At 40.6% G+C, this 7632-nt stretch overlaps 1 long non-coding RNA gene across 2 annotated transcripts in view; it reads right to left on the bottom strand.

Annotated features, from left to right (window-relative positions):
- Positions 1-3358: 3358 nt before the first annotated feature.
- The window catches only part of LOC109969929 (uncharacterized), a 20952-nt gene continuing 16678 nt past the window's right edge, over positions 3359-7632 (bottom strand). For both annotated transcript variants that reach the window (XR_002276336.1, XR_002276337.1), the window contains exon 3: positions 3359-3599. This is a non-coding gene — a long non-coding RNA (uncharacterized LOC109969929). The remainder of the gene's footprint in view (positions 3600-7632) is intronic.

The raw sequence follows: 7632 nt of genomic DNA, 5'->3' as shown, positions 1-7632 counted from the left end.
GTCCCAGGTTAGAAGAAGGTTGGGGTGTTTGGCTGGTACATAGCACACACAAACTTAATCAACTTGTTTTTGTTCCTAAATTTAATGTAATGCCTTTATAAGTAGGTACTTTATTGATCCCACAGTGGGGAAATTTCTGTGTTACAGTAGCAATAGAGAACAACCAACATAACACCACAAGAACAGACACCACACTAAGAACAGACACATAAGAACAGAACTTCATAAAAACACGGAAAAGAACACAACGAGGACACAGCTGCTGTAAATTGCTGCCACTCCGCACGGCGCAACAAAGAACACTTAGTCTTAAAATAAAGTAAAATAAAATCATAACAGCATGACAGTTTTGACAGGTTCCATAATGAAGGTATTCTCATACACTTGCTGTCGCTATGGCTCTTTCCATGACAATTAAAGTCAGTAAAGTTTGCCGGTGCAACGTACTGTATGCCATCGTTAATGTTGGAAAAGTTGTCAGTGTAGGAGATGCTGCTACAGAGATGCTGTAGGAGAGGGAAATGACAAATGGACTATCATACAGGTTGGAGGACTTGTTTGTTAAACAGTAGAAAGAACCTGGTTGGACCACTACTGGATGGCATTTGTTGTCATTTCATCTGCCAATGTTGTTTGCTGGCAGTTCTGCTGTGGACACTTTTCTTTTAACCATGTCTATACTTCTCCACCCCCACCTCCCATCCCTCCATAATGGCCTCTATCTAAGCCACAGAGCTTTGGCCAAAAACCCCTCAGGTCCCAGGGGTGCTGACCCTGGAGGAGCTTCCCCTTTGCCAGGGAGCCCTGAGCAGCAAGGGACTAGGGGAAATGCCACTCTGTAGACTGTATTGCATATATGATGCTGTCAATGTTGGAAGAGACATTTGAGTGTGTGCCGTGGGGGTAGGTGGTTGATGGGAGGTTTGTATGTGCATAGAAAGTGTGTGTCATGTGTGTGCAAAGCATGCACACTCAATAGGTCCTCAAGTGTGCCTTCAATTTTAATCTGTAGATGCATTATGGATGGCCTGTAAAAGTGTCGAGATTCTGTGTCATTTCACTCAGTTGTGACTTCCCAGAGGAAGAACAGGAACCTCACAGACCATATACCTGAATATTTAGCTCTCCCCGACATGGCATCTTATACCCAATTAATTATTGTAGCCATTCATTCAACTCATACTCACACATCCCTCTGAGTGTTTCTCTTTAGCTGCTTTTTTGTGACAATACAAACCTGTAATGTGCAGCACAGAATAAAAAAGATACCTCCCTGAATCATACTGAAAAAGTAGCAAAAAATAGTATAGGTTCCTTCTGAATGCCAGTGGAGTTCTTTCAATATATGTTTATGCTAGGCCCTTCGAAAATGCCTCACATCTATTTCCTCCTGTGGCCAAGGTGTGGCTTAATTTAGGCACTGATCACTGGGAGGAGACAGGATGCAAGCAGTGAGAATTCATATTCAGAATCCCTATGTAACCCACCTATAAGGTAAAGGCCCTGAGTTCAGTTAACTCACAGTAACTATAACTGATAAATCTTAAATCTCTAATAAACCTCTCTACATTATATGCCCTTAGGTCCTACAAGTACTGTATGCAATAACCAAACACATTCTAGAGTTAATGCTTCTTAATTTACTCAATAGAAAAATCAGGGTAAACCATAAACAATAACAATCCCTTTTGCAAATATATTTATATTTCTCTGTAAAACACAATTTTCCATGTTTCAAATAAACACACAAATATAGTGGGCCCACACACCACATACACTCACGATACATCAGCCTGTACACTGAAGTTTAACCTCCGTTGCAGGCCTGATGGATGCTCGGGTGTGATGAGGCCAAAAACTAAGCAGCCATTTCACTCATAAGAGCCAAATAAAAACGGTACCTTACTTAGTAGTTCGTAGTCCAAAGACTGAAGCTTTACCTCCTCCGTGTGTCCAAAGAAATGACAAAAAAGGGTGACACTAGCCCTCCAACAGTGAAGTAATCACAAGTCCTCAGGTGCAGGTGCAAACAGTAGCAGGAAGGTCCGGAGTAGCGGGCTCTGTTGTACCATCTAACTGGTCACTCACGTAGCACTGTCTCTGATAATGTCCATGAATTTCAGGTCAGAAAAAATGAATACATTCTTGGGAGTAAGCCAAGTTGGGTATACTACCGATACCAACATTCATTTAGCTAAAGAATGCTAACAAGATAGCTAGTTATGCTACGAAGCTAGACACAATAACGTTACACAACTCCAAGATAACTCCGTGCCTAAGAATATCCAGTCATGTACTCCAAACAATGTAGGACAAATATCTTACAGTAGATCCTCAAGTTGACAATCTAAGATACAGTCCACATACTTAGCATATTTCACATCTGCATAAAATTTTTTTCTTTTTCACTACCCCCCCTCCTTTTTTTCTTCTCCCCTTTCCCTGGGTGTCACTACCTTTACCAATGGATGACCAATAATGATATTTTATACACACTTCCTTGAACCTTCAAAATAACATGAAATAAGTCACCGTAAAGCTTTTAACCATATTTATCTTATGAAATCAATTTACTTATAGTAACTAATGCTCAAAAGCGATGCAGTTTCAAAGGATGTTTAACTATAATACATAGTATTTTTACCCAGGTTACACCTACTGTAAGATTTTGCACCTCACAATTTAGTCCAGTACCAGTGTTCAGTGCCAATGCAGGAAGTAGTGTGCCCTTTATAAAATGAAGCAAAGATAAGGGTGGTAGATGGTTTTGTAGCCCATCCGAAAGTCATGCACAGAGTATATCTAATGTTAACCTTTTGTTAATTATCTTATCCCAGTCTTAACCACACTGTAGTTGTCATGCACAGACATTGTAGAAAGCAGAGTTTTAAAAATGTTGGCATTGGATGAAAAAAATAATGGCACTAAACATACTCTGGAGTTTGCAGAATCAGTCAGTATTGAACTTCCTGTCTAGGGCTAGGCTTGTGTCTGCAGATAGGCTTTAAGCTCCCATCTATAGGTGCTTTTGGACTTTTTCATAGTTCTTAGAACTATTGGACAAAGTACCCCCTTTCCTTTGTCCGCACCGCAGGAACTAGGAACAATAACAATTCTTAGCACACACTTTTTAGGTCCTACTTCAGGGTAGGTACTCTTCAAGCACAATAGGAACCATGAGTGATGTAGGTGCGTACTGATTGCTGCACCACTAAAAACCAGGTTAGCTATGTAAACAATAGTGATCAGTAGCCATCATCATGGGTTGTGCATGTGATTTGGACCCCAGAAGTAGACTCAGGAATCAGAGCAGGAGTAACTATAGAAATAAGTTTATTAAATAAATAAATTATGCTGGGTGGCAGGAGGTCGAGCAGGCACGGGGCTGGCAGGAAGAACACCAGGTAACGCAGGTTAGGTCAAGCAAGAACCAGGAGGACTGGGGCAAGGAACCAGGAGGACTGGGGAAGCAGCAGAGATGAGGATGGACAGAGGACCACGGCAGGCAGGTGAGTTGGCAGGAGGATGGCAGGTAACAGGAGGACCAGAGGATCAGGATGTGCAGGTAGGTGACTGGTGATGGCAGGTAACAGGAGGACCTGAGTGTGTGGAGAGCAGGCAGGAAACAAAGGACCAGGACAGATAGGTGAGAAGTAAGTCAGTCAGGTAAGTACACAGCGTAGCTGGCTAACAGAAAACACAGAACACTAAAGATGAGGAAAGAACACAAAATGACTAAATACACAATGCAAACCAAAAGGGGCAGAGTAACCGAGAGACATAGAAACAACCATGGAGCAAACTCAGAAAACAAACCTGGCCGAAACGAAGGTAGTAGGGACGAAACTCAGGGCGTGTAAACATGAATGAAGAAAACAGTGAGGAACACCACCGGGCGTGGGGACGAGAGGATGAGGAGGCAAGAATGATCCAGCGAAGAATAGGCGGAAATGCGAGAGGACACACACACACACACACACACACACACATGCACTTTTACAAGAACCAGTCTCAGAGATATCCAAGAAAGGTCTTGGCAGTGATTGGGTGGACAGCTGGCCTGTGATAACCTACTAGAGTAACAGTCTTCAGATAAGGACTGTTGCTTGTTTGATGGCCACTTTGCTTCCCTTCCCATCATTGTGGCAATGTCACAAATACTGAAAAGTACTGCTGTTCAAGTCAGCAATACTAAAATTAGTAAGCGTAGTGCCCACATCTCTTTCTTGCTTGCTCTGTTGCTGGCAGTATTACCAGAAAATGTAAGCTAATTTAATGCTACTGTCACTATGAGCGCTATGAAGCCATTATTTATTAAATTACATTAGGCCTTTTAAAAATACAGGTATGATTTCTTGTAACATTAATGTTTGCCACCTTACTTTAATCATAATATTGTTTCATAAAAGGTATCATACAGTAAAATATGTTTAACCATTATTCATTCAGGGTGGTCATTGAAAGCACTTTTTTTTGCTAAATGTTTTGCTTATAGTCACACAGGTACACACTTTCATACTTTTGAGCTGCCCAGTAAAACCACAGTAAATGGTAAACTGACTGCAATTATAAAATGCTTTTCTACCTTTAAGCAACAATATAGAAGTACTGGACAAAGCAAATCACTCTGCTGCTCCCTCCCTTCCCTCTCCCTGCTCCATGACACTTGCCTAGCCCTTAAGCTTGGGGAACAGCAGGCCTCTAACAGAAGGCTCTGCAGAGGGTTAGCCCTCTGACTGTCTTAGGGACAGGTTATGCTAGAAAAGAACTATTTTGCATGACCATGTTGATTTTGGAAATTAATGAGAAAGAGACACTGAGACAGGAGATTAAACCTTGCTCATCTTCTGACCTCTGCGCATGCCCTTGTGGCAAGCTTGTAGTAAGCTACAAGCCACCTACTTTTTCCATTTAGTTCTGTTTTACAGTATGCTGCATTTCAAAGGGATAGCTGGGCATGCACTTACAGGGCTTTGCTAACCCTGGATCCTTTTGGCCATTATGCTAAGAACATCTTCAGGCACCCAACAACATACATTAACAAAACATAAAATCAGTCAAGTGCATCGATATTTAAATGACCAGTGTATCAAATATGTCAGTATCACATATTATGTTCCAGTTGGAGTGAAGCTGCAGGTTTAGAAATTCAATCCAGTGGCTAGCAGCCACTATTGCCTAATTGCTGAGATGGTGTGTTACATCACCTGAAAGCCCTCTATGTCTTGTTTTAAAGGCTTCAGTACAAACTATGATGATACATTTCCTGCAGGGCATGTGCTGTGCACTGTTTCAAGCTGCTGAGGCTACAAAATCTATAGTTATATTGAATATGTGACCAGAAAACAGATGGATTCTTTGACCTTCAAAACAAATCACCTCCTCAATGATCAACTGTATATCTGGTTGTTCATCATCAACACAGAATGTTCGCATTGTCCTTCCTGAAATAGTCCCAATGTAGGGACAAGGGCATTTTGTTTCAGTGCTGCAGCAAGGTCTACTGAACTGCTCACAGCCCACGTCCAACATCAATTCCTACAAGCTGTGTTGCTCACACGGCAGGAGGTTCAACACTCATCCATTAGACTCATGCTAAGGCAATGTGCTATCTCTTAAGAAAACCCTGGCTGATCTGTTAAATCACAATTAGATTTCAAACAGAGTGGGAATAAATATTATTCTGTTCCCAGCAAGGCCCTGAGTGGTGCCTATGTGATACTGCAACCTTTTAATGGGAGCTTATCAGCCTTAGCCAGTGGCCTGCAAGGATCCTGTGTAATTCTGCTGTTTGCTCACAATCAGCATTGTGTTTAATAAATGTTTTTAAATATTAACTAATCTTTTGATCTCACTTTCATTGGGCCACCCGAAATGAAGTGGATTCTTCTCAACAAATTAAATGCCCTTCCACCCTCACCCACAACCCTGCATCCCATACTTGTGCGGGAAATGAGCAAGGGCACAAATGCTCTTAAAGATAACTGGTAAGCTGCATTAATTGGTTCTTGTTTTTAAAATATGTCTCTTTTATGTTAGACATAGAAGAGAAAAACGCAAAGTCACAGCAGTTTTTTTTGTTTTGTTTTGTTTTGTTTTAATACACTGTGCCAAATTTACTACTGTTGTATTTTAGGACGTGTCATGTTGGACAGGATTGCTTCTGCCGTTGGGAGTATTGTTTCATTCAGTGATGACGTGCCCAATTATTAGGTGCTCCACACAAGATCAAATGCTTCCTAGCCCTCTCATGTCTCATCATAAACAAGGCACAGCACCAATACTCACAGGATGATCAATGATTTTTCCCTAAAGGCCAATAATGCACCACATTGTTAGTTACATTTTGATTACTGAGGCACTAGTGTGTGTATTGCCTAAATGTCACATACAATATATTGTATCTTATACCATACAGCATATACTGTATGTGTTCTGTATGAGAATTTATTCCGTTCCGATCCTGTCATATCAACAGCTCTCTCAGCCATACATGAAATGTGTAGATTTGATTACTCAGTAACACTGCAGCATTCCCATTGCCCAAGCTCTACCACATTACATTTACTTTCAAGGCAATATACTGTGGGAAAGGACACATTTTGGTCATACGTAATCAACTTTACTCTCCTGTACCACTGTAGTATCCTTAGCTCATAAACTGATGACTGAATACATGTTCACTAGGTTCACCTGTTCACTCCCCCCATTAGGACTGCATAATGCCTGCTAATTATGTATGCTCATCTACATGTTTCAGCCTTAATTATGGTGTGAGCTGATAATTAACTGGGCTAGAGAAGGTGCATATGTTTCTTTGCTGTCATCCTGGCAGATATAATGGCTATTCTCATCTCTAAGGAGACCCCTATGGAGTACTATATTATATAAAAAGGTGTGCTTAGAAACGTAGGTTTGTATCTGTATACTTATTTTGTATTCTTGTATATTTTAGTTTGTACCTGTAAACTTAATTATGTAAACTTGTACATTTGGGAGGTCTGGGGTTCAGCTGGGCTGTCAGTATGGCCTAGCTCCCAGCGGCAGTCGACTATCACATGATTGACAGACCAACGTAACCAATTACGTGCCCTGCAGCGGCTCCAAAAATGCTGATTGGTGATAAGTTAATCATCTCAGCCCCTCCTCTTATGGACCATGTGATTCTTTTACAAAACTGTGCTTACAAAACATAGTACGGTAAATGTGTCAAGAAACAAGTTTTTTGACTCCTGCAGCTTGTGAAAATACAGTATGTTTGTAAGCCTGAGAATGAATGTGCAAACCTTTAGAACAAAGTTTGCAGGCAGAAACCTCAGTGTACAAGCTTACAAAATTAAGTTTACAGGTGCAAACCTAAATGTACAAGTGTACAAAATAAGGTTACAGACAGAAACCTCTGTCTCCAAGCATACCTTTTAAAATAATATAATAATCCATGGACCACAGGATTTTTTATGTAAGAATATTTTGAAGTGCATTAGCACTTAGTGTAACATTTATTTATTTAATCTGTGTGAATTGTGTATTATAAAGCAACAGCAGGATATAACATAATAGTATGCCCATGTCATGCACTATAATGCTAGAGTATGCTACTAATGTAATCTTATCTCTTAGTATTTTTCTTGT

This window comes from Monopterus albus, unplaced genomic scaffold (genome assembly GCF_001952655.1).
Source record: "Monopterus albus unplaced genomic scaffold, M_albus_1.0 scaffold186.1, whole genome shotgun sequence".
NCBI classification, from domain to species: domain Eukaryota; kingdom Metazoa; phylum Chordata; class Actinopteri; order Synbranchiformes; family Synbranchidae; genus Monopterus; species Monopterus albus.
The sequence above is the reverse complement of the archived record's forward strand: the minus strand, read 5'-3'. Positions and strand labels throughout refer to the sequence as shown.